This window comes from Eriocheir sinensis, unplaced genomic scaffold, assembly GCF_024679095.1.
Source record: "Eriocheir sinensis breed Jianghai 21 unplaced genomic scaffold, ASM2467909v1 Scaffold1189, whole genome shotgun sequence".
Classification (NCBI taxonomy): domain Eukaryota; kingdom Metazoa; phylum Arthropoda; class Malacostraca; order Decapoda; family Varunidae; genus Eriocheir; species Eriocheir sinensis.
Window position 1 is genome coordinate 2,953 of NW_026110506.1, and position 27,494 is coordinate 30,446.

At 41.4% G+C, this 27,494-nt stretch overlaps 1 long non-coding RNA gene across 2 annotated transcripts; it reads right to left on the reverse strand.

Annotated features, from left to right (window-relative positions):
* Window positions 1-629: 629 nt before the first annotated feature.
* On the reverse strand, window positions 630-27,261 carry LOC126989478 (uncharacterized). Of its 2 annotated transcripts, none has more exons than XR_007743314.1 (6): window positions 27,110-27,261; window positions 23,859-24,075; window positions 21,792-21,908; window positions 17,363-17,429; window positions 14,913-15,029; window positions 630-781 (listed from the first exon to the last, which is right to left on the reverse strand). It is a non-coding gene; the product is annotated as an uncharacterized LOC126989478 (long non-coding RNA). The 2 variants fall into 2 exon arrangements; XR_007743315.1 differs by lacking the exon at window positions 27,110-27,261 and adding an exon at window positions 26,862-26,878.
* Between the last annotated feature and the right edge of the window lie 233 nt (window positions 27,262-27,494).

The window sequence follows — 27,494 nt, forward strand, 5'->3', positions numbered from 1 at the left end:
CATATTTGGCAAGGCTTTCCTAGGAGTCTTTGACATTTCCAGGAGTATAGTTTTATGACCAGGTGGTAGTTTGACCCTTCCTCTGTACCATGAACATGAAGAAACACTCATTAGAACCCGATTGCCCCCCTCTTTGACCTTCAGAAATACAGAACATAGTTGACATGAGAAGCAAAAGTGTCTTATAATACCAATCCCAGGATATAGTTAATATTGTGTCATCAAAACCCAGATTAAATTCAAACCTCTCCTGCGTCCATCCCACTCTGATTGGGCTCATGTTAACGCCTCCCTGCACTGTGACGCCTTGTTTAAGAGGCCCCCGAGCCAAGAAGGACGGAACAGAGAGGGAGAAAGCTGTTGCTGAGAGGGAGAAAATATAAGAAAGATTTTAATGGAAGCGACCAAGATAGATAATGGAGAGAGAGAGAGAGAGAGAGAGAGAGAGAGAGAGAGAGAGAGAGAGAGAGAGAGAGAATTACCTCCACTAAAAATGATCCACAAAGTCTAAATGGATGTATATAATCCCCCCTTTGCGCCCATGGACCCCCCTAACGAAACAGACCAGCTATAATGTAAGCTATCTAATGGGGGCCTTCTCCCCCTCGACAACTTAACAAAACTACAAAAAAACATCACACTTTCCCTCCTTATTATAAAAATTCCTTGATTGCTCGTTAACCATTTTAGAAAAAAATAAATTAACACTCACCAATGGGTTCCTCCTGTGTTCCTCGTCTTCTTCTTCCTCCTCCTCCTCCTCTTCTTCGTTTGGTAGTGTCTGCAAATCAAGTTTGGTGTCAATTAACTGTGTAAACATCAAGCAGGTGAAGTCACTCAAATTTATCTATTTGTATATATTTCATGGTGGCAAAATTTAAATTATCAGTTTCATTTTCACCAGTGACACGAATTTGTGGCTGTTTTCCACAATAGAATTTCACTCTAATAAGTGAATCAGACCCCACAGAGATATTACCAGAGTGTGTAGGAATGAATACAAAGATAACCACATACTTTGATTTAACTCTAGGATGTCTCGTGGATCATCAATAAATAAAAAACAAAATATCTGGACAGGCCACTCTTGAGCCCGTTACCTTCAATGACGCCCCAAAACAGTCCCTGCGCCAAGTGTGTAGCCCATATTTTGGTTGTGTTAGGTGTGCCTATTAGCAACTACTACTATTTTTACTGAACGAGGGACACATGATCCATATAAACCATTAATACTACCTAATAATATTAAACAAATTATATACGTGCTACCAGGGAATCATGAGGATTAATGTTATTGTAATTCTCACGTTTACTCAACCCTACTAAACCTATCCACCCCGCGCCCACCTAGCCTCCAGCAGGTGCCCACCTGGCTCGCATAGCAGGGCACGATAACAGAAAACCTTATTCCCGATAACCGATAACCGATAATGGAAAACCTTATCGGTGATAACCGATATTCGTTAACTGGAAACACGAATATAGGCAATAACCGATACCCGATATTAATCCACAACTCCGATACTACCTAGCGATAAGTCCGATAGGCGAAAACGATACTATATTGATATTTCAAATAAAAAACATAGATGAATTCATATTTTCATTATCTGTATTTTTAAAAACTTACAAAATCTGAAAACCACACGTTGACACGTACATATGGACGGTAATACTAGAAACGCCTGAACCGGTGTTGTGTTATTTGGCGTCCCCACCGACAAACAGTGGTCTCTCGTGAACTGCACATGCTCAGACCAGCAAGCGTAGACCTGAACAGTCTCACAAAGCTTTTTAACCGTAATTTAGAGTTGCTGGAAGGCTGAATCAGACATACAGTACCACTACCACCATCCCCGATGTTTCTAGATCGACACTCTGTACGAGTTGTATTTATATGTACAGAGTGTCGTTCTAGAAAAACGAGGATGGTACTGTATGTCTGATTCAGCCTTCCAGCAACTGCCCTTAATGTGTTAAAAAGCTTTGTGATGCTGTACAGGTCTATGCTTACTGGTCTGAACATGCGCAGTTCACGAGAGACCAGTGTTTGTTAACACAAGCGCCAGCTTTTGAGGATGGGACACCAAATAACACAACACCGGGTGCCTTCAATATCATGGCATGCTCACAAACGAATATGGAATATCAAATTTGAGGCAGTGAATAATCATTTTGGGGGCAAAGTTAAATGATTTTTCTCTTTGACATATTGATTTTTGAGTCTAACATAAAAAAATAACCTAGTATTTTAATGTTGATGATCTAAGTACGAAATCTCTTCGCCAAAGATAATTCATACCCCCAAGTTTTTTCATAAAATACCGGGCACCCGGGCCACGCATGCGAGTAGGGAGGAGACAACGTTTTTTTTTTTCTGAGGCGGAAAAAAAGTAGCGATTATCACTAGTTTGGTTACAAAAATAACGAAGATACCGATATATATTTAAATAAGCAGCGGATGGCCGACAACCCGATTTTGTTATCAGCGATAAAGTATCGCGATAACGCCCAGCTATGCGCATAACTCACCACCCACCTTCCTGCAATTACAGCTGATAATGTAGTACTGCTAACACTTAATATAACACGTCACGTCGTAGGGTATTCGTATCTTACAATTTTACTGAACACCAGTCGACCTGTCCTCCCCCGCTCACCTCTGTTGCGCCTCCTCATTCCCAGTCCTACTAAAATGGATTGGCTGAGGAGAAGCACCTTCCACAGGGAGAGCGTGTCAGTTGTCCCTGTTCCTCACTGGCTGACAGCCACTGATGAGGCTGCTGGCCAATACCAAATTTAAAGTGCATATTTCACACCTTTTCTTTCTCCTTATTTTCTCCATGCAAACAGTTTAATACTTACTAAAAAATGGTCATTATCGTAAATAAATCTGTCTCAGGAAAACAAATAACCAGTGAGGCTGGCAAGGAGAGGAAGAGAGCTCACCATGCTGTGCCCAGTGACCATATTGACGTGTGTGTGTGTGTGTGTGTGTGTGTGTGTGATATACCCAATACATATATAAATATATATATATATATATATATATATAGATATATATATATATATATATATATATATATATATATATATATATATATATATATATATATATATATATATATATATATATATGGTGCCCTCATCTCTCTGTTATTTTACTATACTAGGCTACAAATACACTACTCACCTAGTCTTACATGATGATTATGTTGAGTTTATGGCTGAAAGCTTGTTATATTCAATAGCGACATTTGAAATTTATGCAGCAATCTCGGACACGGCAGAGGGCGCTGTTTTGGCACGGCCGTAGTGAGTTTCTTTATGTGCACCATGTAATTCTGCATGTTTTCATATATAATACATGATGATTATGTTGAGTTTATGGCTGAAAGCTTGTTATATTCAATAGCGACATTTGAAATTTGGCACACGCGGCGATCTCGGATACGGTGCGAGGTGTTGTTTTGGCCTGGCCGTAGTGAGTTTCTTTATGTGCACCATTTAATTCTGCATGTTTTCATATATAAAAATGATGATTATGCTGAGTTTATGGCTGAAAGCTTGTTATATTCAATAGCGACATTTGAAATTTGGCTCGCGCGGCGATCTCGGATACGGCGCAGGGCTCTGTTTTGGCCCGGCCGTAGTGAATTTCTTTATGTGCACCATGTAATTCTGCATGTTTTCATATATAATACATGATGATTATGTTGAGTTTATGGCTGAAACCTTGTTATATTCAATAGCGACATTTGAAATTTAGCGAATGGCGATCTCGGATACAGCAGAGGGTGTTGTTTTGGCACGGCCGTAGTGAGTTTCTTTATGTGTACCATTTAATTCTGCATGTTTTCATATATAATACATGATGATTATGCTGAGTTTATGGCTGAAAGCTTGTTATATTCAATAGCAACATTTGAAATTTGGCGCGTGGCGATCTCGGATACACGCAGGGCGCTGTTTTGGCCCGGCCGTAGTGAGTTTCTTTATGTGCACCATTTAATTCTGCATGTTTTCATATATAATACATGATGATTATGTTGAGTTTATGGCTGAAAGCTTGTTATATTCAATAGCGACATTTGAAATTTATCGAGCGAGGCGATCTCGGAGACGGCACTGGGCGCTGTTTTGGCCCGGCCGTAGTGAGTTTCTTTATGTGCACCATGTAATTCTGCATGTTTTCATATATAATACATGATGATTATGTTGAGTTTATGGCTGAAACCTTGTTATATTCAATAGCGACATTTGAAATTTGGCACGTGGCGATCTCGGATACGGTGCGAGGTGTTGTTTTGGCCTGGCCGTAGTGAGTTTCTTTATGTGCACCATTTAATTCTGCATGTTTTCATATATAAAATGATAATTATGCTGAGTTTATGGCTGAAAGCTTGTTATATTCAATAGCGACATTTGAAATTTGGAGCGTGGCGATCTCGGATACGGCGCAGGGCTGTTTTGGCCCGGCCGTAGTGAATTACTTTATGTGCACCATGTAATTCTGCATGTTTTCATATATAATACATGATGATTATGTTGAGTTTATGGCTGAAACTTGTTATATTCAATAGCGACATTTGAAATTTAGCGAATGGCGATCTCGGATACGGTGCGGGGCGTTGTTTTGGCCCGGCCGCAGTGAGTTTCTTTATGTGTACCATTTAATTCTGCATGTTTTCATATATAATACATGATGATTATGCTGAGTTTATGGCTGAAAGCTTGTTATATTCAATAGCGACATTTGAAATTTGGCGTGGCGATCTCGGATCGCAGGGCGCTGTTTTGGCCCAGCCGAGTGAGTTTCTTTATGTGCACCATTTAATTCTGCATGTTTTCATATATAATACATGATGATTATGTTGAGTTTATGGCTGAAAGCATGTTATATTAAATAGCGACATTTGAAATTTAAGCTGGCGATCTCGGACACAGCAGAGGGCGCTGTTTTGGCCCGGCCGTAGTGAGTTTCTTTATGTGCACCATGTAATTCTGCATGTTTTCATATATAATACATGATGATTATGTTGAGTTTATGGCTGAAAGCTTGTTATATTCAATAGCGACATTTGAAATTTGGCACGCGGCGATCTCGGATACGGCGAGGTGTTGTTTTGGCCTGGCCGTAGTGAGTTTCTTTATGTGCACCATTTAATTCTGCATGTTTTCATATATAAAAATGATGATTATGCTGAGTTTATGGCTGAAAGCTTGTTATATTCAATAGCGACATTTGAAATTTGGCGAGCGTGGCGATCTCGGATACGGCGCAGGGCACTGTTTTGCCCTGGCCGTAGTGAATTTCTTTGTGCACCATGTAATTCTGCATGTTTTCATATATAATACATGATGATTATGTTGAGTTTATGGCTGAAACCTTGTTATATTCAATAGCGACATTTGAAATTTAGCGCGAATGGCGATCTCGGATTCGGTGATGGGTGTTGTTTTGGCCCGGCCGTAGTGAGTTTCTTTATGTGTACCATTTAATTCTGCATGTTTTCATATATAATACATGATGATTATGCTGAGTTTATGGCTGAAAGCTTGTTATATTCAATAGCAACATTTGAAATTTGGCGCGAGGCGATCTCGGATACGGCGCAGGGCGCTGTTTTGGCCCGGCCGTAGTGAGTTTCTTTATGTGCACCATTTAATTCTGCATGTTTTCATATATAATACATGATGATTATGTTGAGTTTATGGCTGAAAGCTTGTTATATTCAATAGCGACATTTGAAATTTAGAGCGCGCGGCGATCTCGGACACAGCAGAGGGCGCTGTTTTGGCCCGGCCGTAGTGAGTTTCTTTATGTGCACCATTTAATTCTGCATGTTTTCATATATAATACATGATGATTATGTTGAGTTTATGGCTGAAAGCTTGTTATATTCAAAAGCGACATTTGAAATTTAGCGCGCGCGGCGATCTCGGACACAGCAGAGGGCGCTGTTTTGGCCCGGCCGTAGTGAGTTTCTTTATGTGCACCATGTAATTCTGCATGTTTTCATATATAATACATGATGATTATGTTGAGTTTATGGCTGAAAGCTTGTTATATTCGATAGCGACATTTGAAATTTGGCACACGCGGCGATCTCGGATACGGTGCGAGGTGTTGTTTTGGCCTGGCCGTAGTGAGTTTCTTTATGTGCACCATTTAATTCTGCATGTTTTCATATATAAAAATAATGATTATGCTGAGTTTATGGCTGAAAGCTTGTTATATTCAATAGCGACATTTGAAATTTGGCGAGCGTGGCGATCTCGGATACGGCGCAGGGCACTGTTTTGGCCCGGCCGTAGTGAATTTCTTTATGTGCACCATGTAATTCTGCATGTTTTCATATATAATGCATGATGATTATGTTGAGTTTATGGCTGAAACCTTGTTATATTCAATAGCGACATTTGAAATTTAGCGCGAATGGCGATCTCGGATACGGTGCGGGGTGTTGTTTTGGCCCGGCCGTAGTGAGTTTCTTTATGTGTACCATTTAATTCTGCATGTTTTCATATATAATACATGATGATTATGCTGAGTTTATGGCTGAAAGCTTGTTATATTCAATAGCAACATTTGAAATTTGGCGCGCGTGGCGATCTCGGATACGGCGCAGGGCGCTGTTTTGGCCCGGCCGTAGTGAGTTTCTTTATGTGCACCATTTAATTCTGCATGTTTTCATATAATACATGATGATTATGTTGAGTTTATGGCTGAAAGCTTGTTATATTCAATAGCGACATTTGATATTTAGCGCGCGCGTCGATCTCGGACTCAGCAGAGGGCGCTGTTTTTTACATGACGTAGTTATTTTCTCTATGTGCACCATGTAATTCTGCATGTTTTCATATATAATACATGATGATTATGTTGAGTTTATGGCTGAAACCTTGTTATATTCAATAGCGACATTTGAAATTTGGCACACGCGGCGATCTAGGATACGGTGCGAGGTGTTGTTTTGGCCTGGCCGTAGTGAGTTTCTTTATGTGCACCATTTAATTCTGCATGTTTTCATATATAATACATGATTATTATGCTGATTTTATGGCTGAAAGCTTGTTATATTCAATAGCGACATTTGAAATTTGGCGCGCGTGGCGATCTCGGATACGGCGCAGGGCACTGTTTTGGCCCGGCCGTAGTGAATTACTTTATGTGCACCATGTAATTCTGCATGTTTTCATATATAATACATGATGATTATGTTGAGTTTATGGCTGAAACCTTGTTATATTCAATAGCGACATTTGAAATTTAGCGAATGGCGATCTCGGATACGGTGCGGGCTTTGTTTTGGCCCGGCCGCAGTGAGTTTCTTTATGTGTACCATTTAATTCTGCATGTTTTCATATATAATACATGATGATTATGCTGAGTTTATGGCTGAAAGCTTGTTATATTCAATAGCGACATTTGAAATTTGGCGCGCGTGGTGATCTCGGATACGGCGCAGGGCGCTGTTTTGGCCCGGCCGGAGTGAGTTTCTTTATGTGCACCATTTAATTCTGCATGTTTTCATATATAAATTTAGAGCGCGCGGATCTCGGACACAGCAGGGCGCTGTTTTGGCCCCGTTCTGCATGTTTTCATATATAATACATGATGATTATGTTGAGTTTATGGCTGAAAGCTTGTTATATTCAATAGCGACATTTGAAGTTTAGCGCGCGCGGCGATCTCGGACACAGCAGAGGGCGCTGTTTTGGCCCGGCCGTAGTGAGTTTCTTTATGTGCACCATTTAATTCTGCATGTTTTCATATATAATACATGATGATTATGTTGAGTTTATGGCTGAAAGCTTGTTATATTCAATAGCGACATTTGAAATTTAGCGCTGGCGATCTCGGACACAGCAGAGGGCGCTGTTTTGGCCCGGCCGTAGTGAGTTTCTTTATGTGCACCATGTAATTCTGCATGTTTTCATATATAATACATGATGATTATGTTGAGTTTATGGCTGAAAGCTTGTTATATTCGATAGCGACATTTGAAATTTGGCACGTGGCGATCTCGGATACGCAGGGCGGTGTTTTTTGGCCTGGCGTAGTGAGTTTCTTTATGTGCACCATTTAATTCTGCATGTTTTCATATATAATACATGATGATTATGTTGAGTTTATGGCTGAAAGCTTGTTATATTCAATAGCGACATTTGAAATTTGGAGCTCGCGGCGATCTCGGACACTGTTGCTGGCGCTGTTTTGGCCTGGCCGTAGTGAGTTTCTTTATGTGCACCATTTAATTCTGCATGTTTTCATATATAATACATGATGATTATGTTGAGTTTATGGCTGAAAGCTTGTTATATTCAATAGCGACATTTGAAATTTGGCAAGCGAGGCGATCTCGGATACGGTGCGTGGTGTTGTTTTGGCCGGGCCGTAGTGAGTTTCTTTATGTGCACCATTTAATTCTGCATGTTTTCATATATAATACATGATGATTATGTTGAGTTTATGGCTGAAAGCTTGTTATATTCAATAGCGACATTTGAAATTTGGCCCACGTGGCGATCTCGGATACGGCGCGGGGGGGTGTTTTGGCCAGGCCGTAGTGAGTTTCTTTATGTGCACCATTTAATTCTGCATGTTTTCATATATAATACATGATGATTATGCTGAGTTTATGGCTGAAAGCTTGTTATATTCAATAGCGACATTGGAAATTTAGCGATGGCGATCTCGGACACAGCAGAGGGCACTGTTTTGGCCCGGCCGTAGTGAGTTTCTTTATGTGCACCATGTAATTCTGCATGTTTTCATATATAATACATGATGATTATGTTGAGTTTATGGCTGAAAGCTTGTTATATTCAATAGCGACATTTGAAATTTGGCACACGCGGCGATATCGGATACGGCGAGGGCGTTGTTTTGGCCTGGCCGTAGTGAGTTTCTTTATGTGCACCATTTAATTCTGCATGTTTTCATATATAATACATGATGATTATGTTGAGTTTATGGCTGAAAGCTTGTTATATTCGATAGCGACATTTGAAATTTGGCACACGTGGCGATCTCGGATACGGCGCAGGGCACTGTTTTGGCCCGGCCGTAGTGAATTTCTTTATGTGCACCATGTAATTCTGCATGTTTTCATATATAATACATGATGATTATGTTGAGTTTATGGCTGAAACCTTGTTATATTCAATAGCGACATTTGAAATTTAGCGAATGGCGATCTCGGATACGGTGCAGGTGTTGTTTTGGCCTGGCCGTAGTGAGTTTCTTTATGTGCACCATTTAATTCTGCATGTTTTCATAAATTATAAATGATGATTATGGTGAGTTTATGGCTGAAACCTTGTTATATTCAATAGCGACATTTGAAATTTGGCTCTCGAGGCGATCTCGGATACGGCGCAGGGCACTGTTTTGGCCCGGCCGTAGTGATTTTCTTTATGTACCATTTAATTCTGCATGTTTTCATATATAATACATGATGATTATGTTGAGTTTATGGCTGAAAGCTTGTTATATTCAATAGCGACATTTGAAATTTAGCGAATGGCGATCTCGGATACGGCGCAGGGCGCTGTTTTGGCCCGGCCGTAGTGAGTTTCTTTATGTACCATTTAATTCTGCATGTTTTCATATAATACATGATGATTATGTTGAGTTTATGGCTGAAAGCTTGTTATATTCAATAGCGACATTTGAAATTTGGCGCGTGGCGATCTCGGATACGGCGCAGGGCGCTGTTTTGCCCGGCCGTAGTGAGTTTCTTTATGTGCACCATTTAATTCTGCATGTTTTCATATATAATACATGATGATTATGTTGAGTTTATGGCTGAAAGCTTGTTATATTCAATAGCGACATTTGAAATTTGACGAGCGTGGCGATCTCGGACACAGCAGAGGGCGCTGTTTTGGCCCGGCCGTAGTGAGTTTCTTTATGTGCACCATGTAATTCTGCATGTTTTCATATATAATACATGATGATTATGTTGAGTTTATGGCTGAAACCTTGTTATATTCAATAGCGACATTTGAAATTTGGCACACGCGGCGATCTCGGATACGGTGCGAGGTGTTGTTTTGGCCTGGCCGTAGTGAGTTTCTTTATGTGCACCATTTAATTCTGCATGTTTTCATATATAAAAATGATGATTATGCTGAGTTTATGGCTGAAAGCTTGTTATATTCAATAGCGACATTTGAAATTTGGCGCGCGTGGCGATCTCGGACACAGCAGAGGGCGCTGTTTTGGCCCGGCCGTAGTGAGTTTCTTTATGTGCACCATGTAATTCTGCATGTTTTCATATATAATACATGATGATTATGTTGAGTTTATGGCTGAAAGCTTGTTATATTCGATAGCGACATTTGAAATTTGGCACATGGCGATCTCGGATACCGTGCGGGGGGTTTTTTTGGCCGGCCGTAGTGATTTTATTTATGTTGAACATTTAATTCTGCATGTTTTAATATATAATAAATGATGATTATGCTGAGTTTATGGCTGAAAGCTTGTTATATTCAATAGCGACATTTGAAATTTTGCGCTCGTGGCTATATCGGATACGGCGCAGGGCACTGTTTTGGCCCGGCCGTAGTGAATTTCTTTATGTGCACCATGTAATTCTGCATGTTTTCATATATAATACATGATGATTATGTTGAGTTTATGGCTGAAACCTTGTTATATTCAATAGCGACATTTGAAATTTAGCGCGAATGGCGATCTCTCGGATACAGCGGGGTGTTGTTTTGGCCCGGCCGTAGTGAGTTTCTTTATGTACCATTTAATTCTGCATGTTTTCATATATAATACATGATGATTATGCTGAGTTTATGGCTGAAAGCTTGTTATATTCAATAGCAACATTTGAAATTTTGCGCGTGGCGATCTCGGATACGGCGCAGGGCGCTGTTTTGGCCCGGCCGTAGTGAGTTTCTTTATGTGCACCATTTAATTCTGCATGTTTTCATATATAATACATGATGATTATGTTGAGTTTATGGCTGAAACCTTGTTATATTCAATAGCGACATTTGAAATTTAGCGCGGCGATCTCGGATTGTTGTTTGGCCCGGCCGTAGTGAGTTTCTTTATGTGCACCATTTAATTCTGCATGTTTTCATATATAATACATGATGATTATGTTGAGTTTATGGCTGAAAGCTTGTTATATTCAATAGCGACATTTGAAATTTAGCGGCGTGGCGATCTCGGACACAGCGCAGGGCGCTGTTTGGCCCGGCCGTAGTGAGTTTCTTTATGTTTTTGTGCACCATGTAATTCTGCATGTTTTCATATATAATACATGATGATTATGTTGAGTTTATGGCTGAAACCTTGTTATATTCAATAGCGACATTTGAAATTTGGCACCGCGATCTCGGATACGGTGCGAGGTGTTGTTTTGGCCTGGCCGTAGTGAGTTTCTTTATGTGCACCATTTAATTCTGCATGTTTTCATATATAAAAATGATAATTATGCTGAGTTTATGGCTGAAAGCTTGTTATATTCAATAGCGACATTTGAAATTTGGCGCGTGGAGATCTCGGATACGGCGCAGGGCACTGTTTTGGCCCGGCCGTAGTGAATTACTTTATGTGCACCATGTAATTCTGCATGTTTTCATATATAATACATGATGATTATGTTGAGTTTATGGCTGAAACCTTGTTATATTCAATAGCGACATTTGAAATTTAGCGAATGGCGATCTCGGATACGGTGGGGCGTTGTTTTGGCCCGGCCGCAGTGAGTTTCTTTATGTGTACCATTTAATTCTGCATGTTTTCATATATAATACATGATGATTATGCTGAGTTTATGGCTGAAAGCTTGTTATATTCAATAGCGACATTTGAAATTTGGCGCGTGGCGATCTCGGATACGGCGCAGGGCGCTGTTTTGGCCCGGCCGTAGTGAGTTTCTTTATGTGCACCATTTAATTCTGCATGTTTTCATATATAATACATGATGATTATGTTGAGTTTATGGCTGAAAGCTTGTTATATTCAATAGCGACATTTGAAATTTAGCGCGCGCGGCGATCTCGGACACAGCAGAGGGCGCTGTTTTGGCCCGGCCGTAGCGAGTTTCTTTATGTGCACCATGTAATTCTGCATGTTTTCATATATAATACATGATGATTATGTTGAGTTTATGGCTGAAAGCTTGTTATATTCAATAGCGACATTTGAAATTTGGCACACGCGGCGATCTCGGATACGGTGCGAGGTGTTCTTTTGGCCTGGCCGTAGTGAGTTTCTTTATGTGCACCATTTAATTCTGCATGTTTTCATATATAAAAATGATGATTATGCTGAGTTTATGGCTGAAAGCTTGTTATATTCAATAGCGACATTTGAAATTTTGGCGTGGCGATCTCGGATACGGCGCAGGGCACTGTTTTGGCCCGGCCGTAGTGAATTTCTTTATGTGCACCATGTAATTCTGCATGTTTTCATATATAATACATGATGATTATGTTGAGTTTATGGCTGAAATCTTGTTATATTCAATAGCGACATTTGAAATTTAGCGCGAATGGCGATCTCGGATACGGTGCGGGGTGTTGTTTTGGCTCGGCCATAGTGAGTTTCTTTATGTGTACCATTTAATTCTGCATGTTTTCATATAAAATACATGATGATTATGCTGAGTTTATGGCTGAAAGCTTGTTATATTCAATAGCGACATTTGAAATTTGGCGCGCGTGGCGATCTCGGATACGGCGCAGGGCGCTGTTTTGGCCCGGCCGTAATGAGTTTCTTTATGTGCACCATTTAATTCTGCATGTTTTCATATATAATACATGATGATTATGTTGAGTTTATGGCTGAAAGCTTGTTATATTCAATAGCGACATTTGAAATTTAGCGGCAGCGGATCTCGGACACAGCAGAGGGCGCTGTTTTGGCCGGCCGTAGTGAGTTTCTTTATGTGCACCATGTAATTCTGCATGTTTTCATATATAATACATGATGATTATGTTGAGTTTATGGCTGAAAGCTTGTCATATTCAATAGCGACATTTGAAATTTAGCGCGCGTGGCGATCTCGGATACAGTGCGGGGTGTTGTTTTGGCCTGGCCGTAGTGAGTTTCTTTATGTGTACCATTTAATTCTGCATGTTTTCATATATAATACATGATGATTATGTTGAGTTTATGGCTGAAAGCTTGTCATATTCAATAGCGACATTTGAAATTTAGCGCGCGTGGCGATCTCGGATACGGCGCAGGGTGTTGTTAAGGTTTTTCATTATCAGTTATCGGTTATCGGGAATAAGGTTTTCTGTTATCGTGCCCTGCTATGGCGGAGACGCTGTCTTTCTCCTCAGTCTGAAGCTAGCCAGCACTGTGAGTGGAACGTTTCTGGAATACACACACTGCATTTTGACCCCTACTATGGCACCCAAGCATCCTTCCACCTCGTCCAGTGACATAAGAACATAGGAGTCTGCACGAAGCAGCTCCTCTGAACCTTGGCTCCCGTGTATCTAACCCTACCTAATATCGCTGTCCATGACGCATCAACAAAGTGATGGTGGTGAGTGTTTTTGTTGTGTCAGTGACTTACAAATGTAATGTAGCAATTCTTTCTTTAGAAAACTTTAACTTAACCCGGTGGTGGCAGGGATCATGTTTCTTAATGGTCCCTCCAAGCAAGAAAAATGAGAAAAAATCACCCCTCACACAAACCATTTCATATTATATATCAAAGCATTTGTGATCAGTTTATGTGTATTACTTTCCTCTCTGTCAAAGGCTGTAAAATAAGGCAAAAAGTAAGCAGAAAAATATATATCTACCCTTGCAGGTGAAAATATAGCCTGTTAGCTTTTGAGACCAAACCATGTAGTGAGGCTCCTCCTCCCTCCCTGCTGGCTAGGCTTCCTTTTAATATGTATTTCCACATGATGCGGCCAATATTAGGAGTCTTTTTCACACCAATATTTACTGTATAATGATGACTTGACTCCTGCATTAGCACCGGTGAGTGAGTTAGGGGCTTAAGGAACTTTGATGCCAGGATTTGGAGGTGACTTATTCCTGGGTTTAAACTTATACAAAATCAGGTTGGCGACATGTCTGTGGTAAGTCCCTTGTACAATAAGAAATATTACTTTCCTCTCTGTCAAGGGCTGAATAAATAAATCAAATTAATCTAACTATATTATAAAGCAAAACCAATCTTGCATGCATAATATGTATCCAGTGTGTAGTAAGCACTTTGGCAAACATATATCATGCATCCTATGCTTAACACGGTAGCTGCGGGGATCATGTTTCTTACCCGGTAGCAGCGACGGGCCAAATTTGTGGCTTTACCGTGTAGCAGCAATGGAACAAATTTGTGGCTTTACCGTGTAGCAGCAATGGAACAAATTTGTGGCTTTACCGTGTAGCAGCAATGGGACAAATTTGTGGCTTTACCGTGTAGCAGCGACAGGCCAAATTTGTGGCTTTACCGTGTAGCAGCAACGGGCCAAATTTGTGGCTTTACCGTGTAGCAGCAACGGGCCAAATTTGTGGCTTTACCGTGTAGCAGCAACGGGCCAAATTTGTGGCTTTACCGTGTAGCAGCGAAGGGCCAAATTTGTGCCATGATTTAAACCCCCCAAAATAGATGATGTGTAAACTGATCACAAATGCTTTGATATGTATTATGAAATGGTTTGTGTGAGGGGTGATTTTTTCTCATTTTTCTCGCTTGGGGGACCATTAAGAAACATGATCCCCACTGCTACAACCACTGGGTTAAAAGGCCTTTCCCTCTAAGCAAGGGGATGTACTGAACATTTTACAACACACTGGGTTACTAAGTGAGCTGCTGAACATTTTACAGCTCAATATAACGGGTTCACCCTTTGGGGGCTTCTGGCGGGGGTAATGAAGGCAGGGCAGGAAGTGAGTAGAGAAAGCTTACCTATTTCTCCAAGCTGCTGAAAAGCTTGTTGGTGAAGAATTACTTGTCGGTGAAGAGACTGTTGTTGAGGTGAGGAGTGCCCTGTGTTATGGCACCTCCCAGCACTGCTACACCAACCTGCAAATATGTGTCCACTCTCAAAGTCTTGTACCGGGAAAGACAGCATGGGATAATATATTATGAAATCTCTCTCTCTATCAAGGGCTGTATAATTAAGATAATTAATTGATACTCTCTCTCTCATATTTGTTTTTTTACATACTTTTCTTCCTCTACCCTCCCTCTCTCTCTCTCTCTCCCCTCATAACTCTATACATACAGCCAGGCCTATACTTTGAGGCAGTGCCAACCACTGCACCACGAAGCCACCCCCCCAAAAAAACTATATGGAACTCAATATTCCATTAATTTCATAAAATATGTCCTTTCTGTTGAATATTGATATCTGAAACAGTTGGCAACATTAGCACAAGAGAACTCACTAAACTCAGTACATGTATTTTCCACCAGTTGGTCAGTCACAGTCAGTGCCTCGGCAGTTTGCTTTTGTGAGATTACCAGCTCAGTGGCATCTACGTGTATGCTTGTTAAGTCCTGTTGCTTTCTTTGCTTTACCAGAGACATACAAAGTGAGATTCAAAGGGTTAACCTGAAAAAGGGTTTTCCTGCAGCTGATCAGCTGGCAGACCAAAGCTTACTAACCTATCTTTTTAAAATTCCCTCAGTGTTGGAGGAAAGGCAAGAGCAGGACTTTAGCAAGTACAATAACTTTATATCGAGAGTTCAAAACTTTAAATAGTGATTTCAAGGATTAATTCATATCAATTGTCAAAGCCTACTTATAAATTTATAATAATGTAGGATTCTTGTTGTTTTGTGGTATATACCTTGAAGAGAATAAATGAATCATTGCAAATGAATACGTTGTTTTCCTTTACCATCTTTGGAGCACACCATTTAACTCATGGAATACTTTTACTAAAAAAAATCAAATAAAAAAAAAAATCATGATTTTGTTTGGTAATAACAATCATGATTTTTTAGTAAAGAAATCAAAGATTTAATCATCTGATTAAATCAATTTGATTTAATCATTGCCAACCCTGCTTAGGCGATTATTTCTTTAGTGACAAATTTTGCTATTATCCAGAAAGCTACATATTCAAGGCACTGTACAGGGGATCCTCAGCTATGATGCCCTCCACCTATGACTATTTCAAGGTTATGACACAACCCACAAATTATTAAGTTTGGAAAGTTTGGTTTTGTGGGCACAACATCTGTGGTCATATGCCGGAGAGAGACAGGAGGGGGAAGGAATTATAGAAGGGAACAGACCCCAGGAGACGGGACACAACCCCTGATTAATACCTGGTACACTGCTGGGTGGACAGGGGCTATGTAGGGTATCGGAAAAGCCGCCCAAATTTTTCCACTCCGCCTGGGAATCGAACCCGGGCTCTCTCGGTTGTGACCCGAGTGTGCTACCACTGCACCACAAAGCCCCCCTGCAAATATGTGTCCACTGTCAAAGTCTTGTATTGGGAAAGACAGCACTGGATAAGATATTCTATAGTCTCTCTCTATCAAGGACTGTAAATTAACCCTTTGGTTGCTAAATACTTGCAGGGAGGACTAGCGTAACTTGCCGCTGGTGCTAAACCCTCCCTGCGAGTTCCCAGTAGAGGGTAGCGGGACGCCTAGCGGGTCAGAGGCAGAACAAACACGTTATCTAATAGGGTGGCCATACAGGACGCAGGCGGGTTCCTCCAAGCTACCTGCTCACCGCGTCCGTTATGGCCACTCCTATTAGATAACATTTGTTTGTTCTTGCCCATGACCTGATAGGCGTCCTGCTAACATCTAATGTCAAATGTGTGTTTTTTAGCTTCATAGCACAGAGGAAGGTCACACCACCACCAGCCTCATAAAACTACCCCTGAAATGCCCTAAACTCCTACTAAAAACATGTCAAATTTGTGTTTTTTTGCTTCATAGCTCAGAGGAAGGGTCACACCACCACCAGCCTCATAAAACTACCCCTGGAAATGCCCTAAACTCCTACAAAAAACATCACAAATGTGTGTTGTTTAGATTCATAGCACAGAGGACAGGTAACACACCCACCAGCCTCATAAACTACCCCTGGAAATGCCCTAAACTCCTACAAAAAACATGTCAAATGTGTGTTTTTTAGCTTCATAGCACAGAGGAAGGGTCACACCACCACCAGCCTCATAAAACTACCCCTGGAAATGCCCCAAACCTCAACAAAAGACTTAAATATTACATGTGAGTTTGGGTGTTGCAATGCATTATCATAATCTAACCATCTCTTCTGTCTCTCCTTTCTTTATTCAGTGGTCTAAGAGCCAAGAGGGAAGGAAGGAAGGAAGGAAGGAAGGAAGGAAGAAGTTTGCAATGGAAAGAGAATTGATTTGAACACTCACCAAGTCCTTATCCTCCTCCTCCTCTTCTTCCTCTTCATCTTCTCTTCTTCTTCCTCCTCTTCTTCCTCTGTAAACAGGGTAAGGAAATAAGTCAGCTGTAAAATAATTGGGATTTTTTGAGATAATAAATTATTTTCAAGGTAAAAAAATATATAGATAGATATTGGTAGAGAGAGAGAGAGAGAGAGAGAGAGAGAGAGAGAGAGAGAGAGAGAGAGCTTTAATTCTGGTGCCATACTTGCTCACTTTTTCTTTCATCTTAAAAAATAATCTCTTTACTTTCTCAGCTTTAGAAATTTTCTCAATAACTGTGAAAGCATAACTCTCTCTCTCTCTCTCTCTCTCTCTCTCACACACACACACACACACAAAATATATGCTGCATAATGTGATGACAAATGAGATGATGTGTATATATATAATATATCTATATATATATATATATATATATATATATCTATATATATATATATATATATATATATATATATATATATATATATATATATATCAATATATTGTTTGTGGGAGTGATTATTTTTCTCATATTTCACACTTAGAGGAAGGAAGGGCCTGTAATAAGGGGGATATTCATAGGGTTTTGTTGGTAAGAGAAACGGGAAGGACACGTAGTAATGGGTTTAACCCATTCAACACGAGTATACTGTGTCCTTGTGTGCCCCGTACCATATCCCAGGACACGCATACTGGCTTGCTTTAGCCAATATACGAGTTATTTTATCTCTATATTTATGCTTACATCTCAAAATTATCAATTAATTTATACTTCTTTATGTGCACCATGTAATTCTGCATGTTTTCATATATAATACATGATGATTATGTTGAGTTTATGGCTGAAAGCTTGTTATATTCAATAGCGACATTTGAAATTTGGCGCGTGGCGATCTCGGATACGGCGCAGGGCGCTGTTTTGGCCCGGCCGTAGTGAGTTTCTTTATGTGCACCATGTAATTCTGCATGTTTTCATATAATACATGATGATTATGTTGAGTTTATGGCTGAAAGCTTGTTATACTCAATAGCGACATTTGAAATTTGGCGCGCGTGGCGATCTCGGATACGGCGCAGGGCGCTGTTTTGGCCCGGCCGTAGTGAGTTTCTTTATGTGCACCATGTAATTCTGCATGTTTTCATATATAATACATGATGATTATGTTGAGTTTATGGCTGAAAGCTTGTTATATTCAATAGCGACATTTGAAATTTGGCACACTAGGCTATCTCGGATACGGTGCGAGGTGTTTTTGGCCTGGCCGTAGTGAGTTTCTTTATGTGCACCATTTAATTCTGCATGTTTTCATATATAAAAATGATGATTATGCTGAGTTTATGGCTGAAAGCTTGTTATATTCAATAGCGACATTTGAAATTTGGAGAGCGTGGCGATCTCGGATACGGCGCAGGGCACTTTTTTGGCCCGGCCGTAGTGAATTTCTTTATGTGCACCATGTAATTCTGCATGTTTTCACATATAATACATGATGATTATGTTGAGTTTATGGCTGAAACCTGGTTATATTCAATAGCGACATTTGAAATTTAGCGCGAATGGCGATCTCGGATACGGTGCGGGGTGTTGTTTTGGCCCGGCCGTAGTGAGTTTCTTTATGTGTACCATTTAATTCTGCATGTTTTCATATAATACATGATTATGCTGAGTTTATGGCTGAAAGCTTGTTATATTCAATAGCGACATTTGAAATTTGACGCGCGTGGCGATCTCAGATACGGCGCAGGGCGCTGTTTTGGCCCGGCCGTAGTGAGTTTCTTTATGTGCACCATTTAATTCTGCATGTTTTCATATATAATACATGATGATTATGTTGAGTTTATGGCTGAAAGCTTGTTATATTCAATAGCGACATTTGAAATTTAGAGCGCGCGGAGATCTCGGACACAGCAGAGGGCGCTGTTTTGGCCCGGCCGTAGTGAGTTTCTTTATGTGAACCATGTAATTCTGCATGTTTTCATATATAATACATGATGATTATGTTGAGTTTATGGCTGAAAGCTTGTTATATTCAATAGCGACATTTGAAATTTAGCGCGGCGATCTCTGACACAGCCCAGGGCGCTGTTTTGGCCCGGCCGTAGTGAGTTTCTTTATGTGCACCATGTAATTCTGCATGTTTTCATATAATACATGATGATTATGTTGAGTTTATGGCTGAAAGCTTGTCATATTCAATAGCGACATTTGAAATTTAGCGCGTGGCGATCTCGGATACAGTTCGGGTTGTTGTTTTGGCCGGGCCGTAGTGAGTTTCTTTATGTGTACCATTTAATTCTGCATGTTTTCATATATAATACATGATGATTATGTTGAGTTTATGGCTGAAAGCTTGTCATATTCAATAGCGACATTTGAAATTTAGCACGCGTGGCGATCTCGGATACGGCGCAGGGTGTTGTTAAGGTTTTCATTATCAGTTATCGGTTATCGGGAATAAGGTTTTCTGTTATCGTGCCCTGCTATGGCGGAGACGCTGTCTTTCTCCTCAGTCTGAAGCTAGCCAGCACTGTGAGTGGAACGTTTCTCTGGAATACACACACTGCATTTTGACCCCTACTATGGCACCCAAGCATCCTTCCACCTCGTCCAGTGACATAAGAACATAGGAGTCTGCACGAAGCAGCTCCTCTGAACCTTGGCTCCCGTGTATCTAACCCTACCTAATATCGCTGTCCATGACGCATCAACAAAGTGATGGTGGTGAGTGTGAGGACGTGTTTTTGTTGTGTCAGTGACTTACAAATGTAATGTAGCAATTCTTTCTTTAGAAAACTTTAACTTAACCCGGTGGTGGCAGGGATCATGTTTCTTAATGGTCCCTCCCAGCAAGAACAATGAGAAAACATCTCCCCTCACACAAACCAGTTCATCTTCTAGAGCCACGCATTTGTGATCAGTTTGGGTGTGTTACTTTCCTCTCTGTCAAAGGCTGTAAAATAAGGCAAAAGTAAGCAGAAAATATATATCTACCCTTGCAGGTGAAAATATAGCCTGTTAGCTTTTGAGACCAAACCATGTAGTGAGGCTCCTCCTCCCTGCTGGCTAGGCTTCCTTTAATATGTATTTCCACACATGATGCGGCCAATATTAGGAGTCTTTTTCACACCAATATTTACTGTATAAGGATGACTTGACTCCTGCATTAGCACCGGTGAGTGAGTTAGGGGCTTAAGGAACTTTGATGCCAGGATTGGAGGTGACTTATTCCTGGGTTTAAACTTATACAAAATCAGGTTGGCGACATGTCTGTGGTAAGTCCCTTGTACAATAAGAAATATTACTTTCCTCTCTGTCAAGGGCTGAATAAATAAATCAAATTAATCTAACTATATTATAAAGCAAAACCAATCTTGCATGCATAATATGTATCCAGTGCATAGTAAGCACTTTGGGAAACATATATCATGCACCCTATGCTTAACCCTGCGGGGATCATGTTTCTTACCCGGTAGCAGTGACGGGCCAAATTTGTGGCTTTACCGTGTAGCAGCAACGGGCCAAATTTGTGGCTTTGCCGTGTAGCAGCAATGGGACAAATTTGTGGCTTTACTGTGTAGCAGCAACGGGACAAATTTGTGGCTTTACCGTGTAGCAGCAACGGGACAAATTTGTGGCTTTACCGTGTAGCAGCAACGGGACAAATTTGTGGCTTTACCATGTAGCAGCAACGGGACAAATTTGTGGCTTTACCATGTAGCAGCAACGGGACAAATTTGTGGCTTTACCGTGTAGCAACGGGACAAATTTGTGGCTTTACCGTGTAGCAGCAACGGGCCAAATTTGCGGCTTTACCGTGTAGCAGCAACTGGCCAAATTTGTGGCTTTACTGTGTAGCAGCAACGGGACAAATTTGTGGCTTTACCATGTAGCAGCAACGGGACAAATTTGTGGCTTTACCATGTAGCAGCAACGGGACAAATTTGTGGCTTTACCGTGTAGCAGCAACGGGCCAAATTTGCGGCTTTACCGTGTAGCAGCAACGGGCCAAATTTGCGGCTTTACCGTGTAGCAGCAACTGGCCAAATTTGTGGCTTTACTGTGTAGCAGCAACGGGACAAATTTGTGCCATGATTTAAACCCCCCAAAATAGATGATGTGTAAACTGATCACAAATGCTTTGATATGTATTATGAAATGGTTTGTGTGAGGGATGATTTTTTCTCATTTTTCTCGCTTGGGGGGACCACTGAAACATGATTCCTGCTGCTACCACCACCACTGGGTTAAAAGGCCTTTCCCTCTAAGCAAGGGGAGGTAGTGAACATTTTACAACACATTTGGTTACTAAGTGAGCTGCTGAACATTTTACAGCTCAATATAACGGGTTCGCCCTTTGGGGGCTTCTGGCGGGGGTAATGAAGGCAGGGCAGGAAGTGAGTGGAGAAAGCTTACCTATTTCTCCAAGCTGCTGAAAAGCTTGTTGGTGAAGAATTACTTGTCGGTGAAGAGACTGTTGTTGAGGTGAGGAGTGCCCTGTGTTATGGAACCTCCCGGCACTGCTACACCAACCTGCAAATATGTGTCCACTCTCAAAGTCTTGTACTGGGAAAGACAGCATGGGATAATATATTATAAAATCTCTCTCTCTATCAAGGGCTGTATAATTAAGATAATTAATTGATACTCTCTCTCTCATATTTGTTTTTGTACATACTTTTCTTCCTCTACTCTCCCTCTCTCTCTCTCTCTCCCCTCATAACTCTATAAGCTAACGCAGAAGAAATCGACGCACCCAACAAATCCCGACGCTCGACGACGCCACAGCTTTATTTCAGCATGTCAATCCTATGGGACATTTATTTGGCAAATAATACCCACCTGGCAACTCTACGCTCCCTTGCAAGTGTCATATTCAAACCGTGAGTGATTAGTAACCGCCACCCCCGCTAGTGGGAGGGTAAGAGGTGACGTACGCGCTCCCCTCCTCCGCTCCTGTTACAACTTGCATATCTTTTCACCCCTGACATCTCCCAATACGCTCAGAATGGGACCTACCAAGCTGAACAAGGACGAGAAGATCAAGGTTATGACTTTGGTTGGCGAAGGATTGAGTAACCGAGAAATTGGAAGAAGATTAAGAAGATCAGAAGCTGCTGTCCGTCGCATCAAGAAAGCTGCTGCCGTGCTTGGGACAGACGAGGCACCAGAGAGGAAGAAAGGGACAGGGAGGAAGAGGAAGACCGATCCAAGGACTGACAAGATGCTGGAGCGTGAAGTGAAAAAGGACCCTTTCATCACTGCCAAGGAACTGAAGGAAGCACACCCCGATGTGTTGGGAGAGGTGTCAGTGCGAACGATACAGGATAGGCTACAGAAACTCCTCAAGTTGCCGTGTCGTCGCGCTGCTCTCAAACCTCTCCTTACTGAGAAAATGAAGAAACAGAGACTTGATTTCTGTAAAAGGTACCAACACTGGACATCAGAAGACTGGCGCAAGGTGGTGTTTAGTGACGAGAGTGCCTTCAAAACCATCTCTCATAGACGAAAATTGGTGCGTCGTCCGCTTGGTGCCGATCGGTTTGACAGTCGGTACACGGTCAAGACCGTAAAGTTCCCTGCAGGTGTGATGGTGTGGGCGTGTTTCAGTGGTGAGAAGGGAAGTGGTGGCTTGTACTTCTTAGAGAAAAATGTGAACATGAATGCTGCACTCTATGTGAACGTTCTTGAAAGTTACATGCTGCCATTTTACACCACACACGAGAACGCTCACTTCCTACAGGACGGTGCACCTTGCCACAGAGCAAAAGCAGTGAAAAAGTGGCTAACTGACAACCAAGTGCAGCTGATTTCGTGGCTAGGACACAGCCCAGATCTAAATCCTATTGAAAATGTGTGGAATGAAATGAAAAGAAAACTTGGTAAGCTTCCATTGTCAAGTGTTGACTCCCTAGTGGAAAATATACGCACGCTCTGGGCTGATGTTAATCCTGAATACTTTAAAAGATTATCTGACAGTATGCCTAAACGTGTAAATGCTGTTCTGAAAGCAAAGGGAAACATGACAAAATACTAGTAGTTGCTCATAACAAGAAGAAATGTGTTTTATTCACCCTTAAAAAGTAAAAATTACTAACAAAACGTCTCTGAAGACAGATTTCGGATGGTGCGTCGATTTCTTCTGCGGTAGGTGTACATACAGCCAGGCCTATACTTTGAGGCAGTGCCAACATTGCCAGACTGTTGTACTCAGCCTCTTATATTTACGGACTTCCAACACAAAATCTGTCTCCTGGTCCTCAATAACGAGATTCACTTATATTTATCATTAAAATAGTTAATTCCCCTTGTTTCTTGGCAATACAGTGTATTTGTATATGCATACAGTCCCTTACAAGCTGGATAATAGTACGCGTAATAGGAATGATAATATTGACAATAATAATAGTTACAAGATAATTTAATACTAAGCTATTCTAACCTAAAACTTATTCAAACCTAGCCATACTTTTTTTTCCTTACCTCCCTTGGCTGGGCCTGGTGGTGGGCCCAAGCCGGCAAGTGTTTATAGCGGCCCCATCTTGCTTTCCCTTGGACAGTCCCATACAGTCCAGGATGATGGTGGTGGTCTTCAGGACAGGTAGACTGTGGCAGTGGTGGATTCAAACCCTCCTCATCCATGATGCGGCAAACGCAGGACCGGCACGCTAAACACTCAGCCACCGTCTCCTTCCCTGGCCTGTGTTCCGACGCCAAATATGCAAAAAGTAAAAACATATGCCTCAATGTGTCATCCCAGACTATATATAAAGAGAATTAAATCTAAGTCATCCTAACCTAACCAAACTTTAATTAAACTAATCTAGTCTTAGCAAGCCACTGTCAAAACACAATATAAACAAATATATCTCCAGGTGTGTCCCCCCCAAGACCATATATTTAAAGAATTAAATCTAAGCTATCCTAACCTAACCAAACTTGCTGAGCTATCCTAACAAGACCTAACTTAACCCGGTAGCAACAAGGGCCCAAATTTGTGGCTTTACAGTGTACCAGCGACGAGCCAAATTCTTGCCATGATATGTAACTTGATATATTAAGAAGGATATAAACCCCACCATCAACCATTAGGATCCACCGGGAAGAAGCCTACCGGCGCAATAGGCCAAGACGTAAAAATAAATAAATAAATAAATAAATAAATAAATAGATGATCCATAAACTGATCACAAATGCATTGATATATATTATGAAGTGGTTTGTGTGAGTGATGATTTTTTTCTCATTTTTCTCGCTTTGAGGGAAAGGCCTTTAACCCAGTGGTAGCAGCAGGGATCATGTTTCTTAATGGTCCCTCCAAGCGAGAAAAATGGAGAAAAATCACCCCTCACACAAACCATTTCATGTTATATATAAAGCATTTGTGATCAGATTATGTATCATCTATTTTGGGGGGTTTATATCATGGCACAAATTTGGCCCGTCGCTGCTACACGGTAAAGCCACAAATTTGGCCCATCGCTGCTACACGGTAAAGACACAAATTTGGCCCATCGCTGCTACCGACTTAAGAAACATGATCCCCACAGCTACTGGGTTAACCGTACCTGCCGTGCGCTCTACTACCACAATGAAATAAAACAAATATATACTGAGTTGCACCCCAAGACAATATTTTAAGAGGCGGGGAGTATGGAGATGACCGTAGCCACCTCTCCCGCCAGTGACATCAACGGCAGTGTGGTGAGAGGCCTATCCTGCCTATTTATCCTAAACAAGTGGGTGTTATTCCAGAAAAAACACCCACGTCTCATCACTTCACACTTATTTATATATTCAAGGGCTAAAAAATATCGGAAACATTAACAAAAAAATGCTCGGTCAGCACTAAGTTATCCTAACCTTGGATTAAACTTAGATTTTAACGTAACCTCCTGTGAGAGCAAGATAAAAATTGACAGACAAAGGTCAATTCCTGCCCTCACGGTACCATGAACAGACCTCTAGAAAAACACCCGATGGTCTAGGATAAAAAAGTTGGAAAATTTCATTTAGTCGGCGCAACATCTGTGGTCATATGCCAGAGAGAGACAGAAGGGGAAGGAATTAAAGAAGGGAACAGATCCCAGGAGACGGGACACAACCCCTGATTAATACCTGGTACACTGCTGGGTGGACAGGGGCCTAGGGTATCTGAAAAGCCTCCCAAATTTTCCCACTCTGCCCGGGAATCGAACCCAGGCTCTCTCGGTTGTGAGCCGAGTGTGCTAACTGCTAACCACTGCACCACGAAGCCCCCAGGTCTAGGATAAGATACTGGTCATGGCTAAGTTATCCTAACCTTGGATTAAACTTAGATTTTAACCTTAACCTCCTGTGAGAGCAAAGAAAATGTTGACAGCCAAAATATAGGTTCATGCCAGCCTTCACAGTACCAGGAGCATGTATAACTCTAGAATGACACCCGATGGTCTAGGGTAAGCACATCACCATCAATACCACCTCAAACACACATGAAATCACAACCATGACGATGAAAACGCAAAAAAATCAAGAGAAATAACACTGAAATAAATAAATCTGAAAAATTCGTAAAATTCACCCCGCCCGCTAGACGAGTCACCCTTAAAACACTTCTAGCTCACGTTAACCTTCAATATTTCCTGAGTAACACAACCCACACCTCATATCTGCAATAATACAACACAAATACACCCTAATCCTTAATATAGGAGTGCCCAGGCATCTTACACTGGTCAAAACTCACGGATATAAGGTCACGTACGGTTCGCTCCCATCCGCCGCCGGTTACGCCCTTATGACCTCACCGCTAAACGCCCATAATTCAATATCTAAGACACTCACACCTTATTTGGCCCCATACATTAGGTCATTCAGCTTAGTTCTCCCTCTCATAGCGTTCAAAGTTCTTAGGTGTTATTGATAACTGAGAAAATACGTCACATATGGTTCGCTCCATCCGCCGGTTACGCCCTTATGACCTCACCGCTAAACGCCCATAATTCAATATCTAAGACACTCACACCTCATTTGACCCCATACATTAGGTCATTCAGCTTAGTTCTCCCTCTCATAGTGTTCAAAGTTCTTAGGTGTCATTGATAACCGAGATAATACGTCACATCCGCCGGTTACGCCCCTATGACCTCACCGCTAAACGCCCATATTTCAATATCTAAGACCCTCACACCTCATTTGGCCCCATACATTAGGTCATTCAGCTTAGTTCTCCCTCTCATAGCGTTCAAAGTTCTTAGGTGTTATTGATAACTGAGAAAATACGTCACATATGGTTCGCTCCATCACGCCCTTATGACCTCACCGCTAAACGCCCATAATTCAATATTTAAGACACTCACACCTCATTTGACCCCATACATTAGGTCATTCAGATTAGTTCTCCCTATCATAGTGCCCGAAGGTCTTAGAGGTCATTAATAATTAAGGTCATATATGGAGCCGGACACCCCAAGCCAGTTATATACGTGACCTTTCTGACCTTACCGGCTTATATCCCGCTCTCCAACTTCACACACAGGAATACAATGCACGTTTCGCCCTGCCCCTCAAGCCCCGTGCCACTACGTACTCTACTTTACCGGAAATCAGTAAAAAAACGATGAACTTCTGAACAACCACGGCGGCCATTTAAATCCACCTCTTCCCCCACCGATATTTTCCCTATTTCCACCTATTACAAGCCTTAATTCACTGCCCTCACCCGCCCAAAACAATCACGAGGGACTATTTACCGTTTCCAGATGCATGGCTCCCTCGGCAACAGGATAATTCGCTTCAAAAATCACAAAAATAACACAGCAGCCTCCTCTCTCCACGGCTGGGGCCCGGTGTGTACGAGAAATGCCTCCTCGGGAAATAAGTCGCGACACTACCCACTACACATGACCAATGGGGTAAAGACAGCAAAAAACGTCTTAATTTGCCTTGATTTATGTCTCTTTAACCACCTGTGATCTATATATAAGCGTTGAGATTGCCCAAACCAGGAGTATCAGCTCAGAGTAGTTCCTCCTATGTAATCTCCTATGTGTTTGTTTTAAAGCCTTCTACTGATTTTAAGTGTTTATCTGATGTATTTGCAGTGTATTGAAGTCGCAAAGGGACAGTTAAACGATA